The following is a 3,046-nucleotide window of genomic DNA, read 5'->3' on the forward strand; positions in this document are numbered from 1 at the left end:
GTTCAAAATGCAGAAATCACCGGTCTTCTGTGTCCTTCGCGCTGGGAGTTGGAGACTGCAGCTGTTCCTATTCGGCCATCTTGCTCCGCCCCCCGGATGAATTTTTTTAATGGATGAATTAGTTTCTCCTTCTAGTCTAAAAAATATAATCGAATTTGAAGAATTCCATGATTCCCTTTCTATTTCATGCCAAATTTCTCGTCTCAATGCTGGGATAGACTTAGGTTATTTCCAAGAAAGGGAATTTAGAGATTATATCCTCTGCCCTCTCATTTATTAAATAATGATTTTGAGAGCTTGAGTGCAGGTCCTCTAACTCCCAGTACACCATGAAAATGGAATATTCACTCTCGTTTTTCTCTGCTTGATTGAAGCAAGGTGCAAATAGTGAGTTTGCTGTGAACCTTAAATGTGGTAATTCGTGTCAAGGGATTTTAGGAAATACTTGGCAAATAGAAAGTGCTTAAGAAATATTAACCAATATTATTATCATTATTACTATTTTCACTTTTTTTTTTTTTTTAGTTTATCTTCTTCAGCAATTTCTTCTTTCAGTTCAGAATATCCTCAAGCAGGATGAGCCTGGAGAAAAACTGTGAAATTATTGGCATTCACCTTTAAAACCATAAAATGATAAGGGCCTGATGGATAAAAATCAAAAGAAAGGAATAGTGGGCTGGGCACAGTGGCTCATGCCTGTAATCCCAACACTTTGGGAGACCGAGGTGGGCAGATCATGAGGTCAGGAGTTCCAGACCAGCCTGACCAACATGGTGAAACCCTGTCTGTACTAAAAATATAAAAATTAGCCAGTCGTATGCCTGTAATTCCAGCTACTCAGGAGGCTGAGGCAGGAGAATCGTTTGAACCCAGGAGGCAGAGGTTGCAGTGACTTGAGATCGTGCTACTGTACTCTAGCCTGGGCGACAGAGCGAGAGTTCGTCTCACAACAACAACAACAAAAAAAAAAAAAAAAAAAGAAAGGAATGATGGAGAGAGATAATGTAAGGAAGATGAAAAACACTGCTGGTATAAAGGAGAGAAGACGAAGGAGGAGCCAATGATGGCACAGAAGGAGTTTGTGAGGGATTTAGAAAGTTGTGGTGCCGTTAATAGAAATGTGAATGCAGGGAAAGGGAGCTGATTGAGATGAAGCCAGTGAAAATGATTTTAAAAATTGTTACCTTGAAGTGATAGGGAGACATCTAACTGGAAATAATACAGTAGAGATATGAGAGTAGGAAGAAGCTCGTGGCTGATGATAAACATTGTGAGATCCTTCCAAAAAAGGATGACAATGAAACTATATGAATAAATTACTACCTCAAGGGCAATTCTCCCTGTCTCCTTTCTCTTTCTCTTATGCCTGTTCTGGACATGGTGGTGATAAGTGTCTGTATTAGTGGAGGACAAGGGCAACACAGAAAATATCCACTCTCTTTTCTCCCTTTTTTCTCTTCCCTCTTCTCACCCTCCTTACTCTTCTCCCCTCTACCTTTCAATTTTTTCCTTGTTCCTGAACATATAAGGAAGCTTACAAATTACATACAATGCACAGGTTTTTAAAAAGTGAAATAATTAGTAAGACGATTCAGGCAGAGGAAAATCATCTTAGAAAAAAGTAATTTGCAAGAGTGATGATGTTGTTTTCCAAAATGGCCCTGGGTGAGGTCACTGAAAGTGGAAGGTAGTAGAAGTCCTTGACTTGGATTTCAGATAGGAATGGAGTGGTATAGGTTGCCTCCTGAGAAATTGTGCCTAAGATTTATGCCCCAGTGGCCCTCACCTGCCTGCAATGGCAGAACATCCAGCATGCATGATGTTCAGTACTGATCTTCTAGAAAGCCCAGCATGGGGCTCTCTCTTGGGATTGTCCAATAATGCTAGCTTATGTAGTCCAAAGGGAGGTCAACTGTTTTCTGCACCAAGTGAGGTGTACCTGCAGAGCCTGTCAGTTCCTTCTGAAATATATTTTTAAATCTGATTAATAACTATTTTGCTACCATGAGCCATTCTCATCAATATTTTCCCACAAAGCTTTATATTTGAAGTCTCTTGCAAGTAAGTACATCCTTGTTTTTGTTCATCTACCTGTTTATTTTTAGGAACTGAAGGTGCTTATGAAGTCATTAGTATCATGGACTGTAAAAATCAAACATTGTGTAATTCTCAGAATACAACTAGACACTGCTCTCATGGGAAGGAGATTGAACTATGTGTCTTGCGTCTTGGAAAAATTGCAAAGCGACTGACTAACCATGAAGAAATAGCAAATTAGGAAGACAGGATGATCAATTTCCTTGTCTTATTAAAAGATAAAGTCTGCTTTCTTTTCTCTCTCCTTTTATTCTCTAGTGACACATTTATTTATTGACAGTTTGGACAAAAGTTTATCAAGGAACTTTTCACGCTTAGGATGAATTACAACAAGAACCAACATTTTCTTAGTTCCAGCAGATGAGCGAATACATGCTTGAGAAACCAAAAGAATAGCTGTCCTCTTTGGGTTGTAGGGGAAAGTTTTAGGAAGTGTGAAGTAGGGGAGTGAAGGATCTGGGGTGACAATTATAGTGTGACATACACTGACAAGGGCAGATGTGAAAAGAGATGATCAGGTTTTACTGTCTATTACAAATGGAGTTTTCCCTCAGTGTTTTGCAGAAGATTTTGGTAAAGACTTAATTAGCTTTAAAATTTTTATTTTTTGTTAAAATATTTGATTGTAACATTTTAGTGCTTGCATTACTAAAGTGAATACTTTATCCAGCTTTGCAAGCCGAATACACTCCACCCAGACCAGACCTGAAAAGGTAGGAAAGTGATTCTTGGAGCCTGGGACTCCTTTCCATTGATCCTGGCTTCTGTGATGCCTATGATACCTGCAGCCCAATACCTTTCCTCCACAGTTCCCTGATTCCACTATGCTAGCTTCCCTCTGAAACCACTGTGTTAAATTTTTAGGAAAATATGGGATGATGGAACAATTCTAATTTGGGTAGAAAAGACCGCCTACCCATGAAGTAGTATCTGTATTATTTTTTCTTTC

General features: G+C 39.0%; 1 long non-coding RNA gene across 1 annotated transcript in view; it reads left to right on the forward strand.

The window, feature by feature from the left end:
* The window catches only part of LOC105521666, a 7,962-nt gene extending 5,615 nt beyond the window's left edge, over positions 1-2,347 (forward strand). The window contains exons 2-3 of the long non-coding RNA XR_001003302.1: positions 526-741; positions 2,106-2,347. This is a non-coding gene — a long non-coding RNA (uncharacterized LOC105521666). The remainder of the gene's footprint in view (positions 1-525; positions 742-2,105) is intronic.
* Positions 2,348-3,046: the final 699 nt, after the last annotated feature.

Source organism: Colobus angolensis, unplaced genomic scaffold, assembly GCF_000951035.1.
Source record: "Colobus angolensis palliatus isolate OR3802 unplaced genomic scaffold, Cang.pa_1.0 Scaffold403, whole genome shotgun sequence".
Lineage (NCBI taxonomy): Eukaryota > Metazoa > Chordata > Mammalia > Primates > Cercopithecidae > Colobus > Colobus angolensis.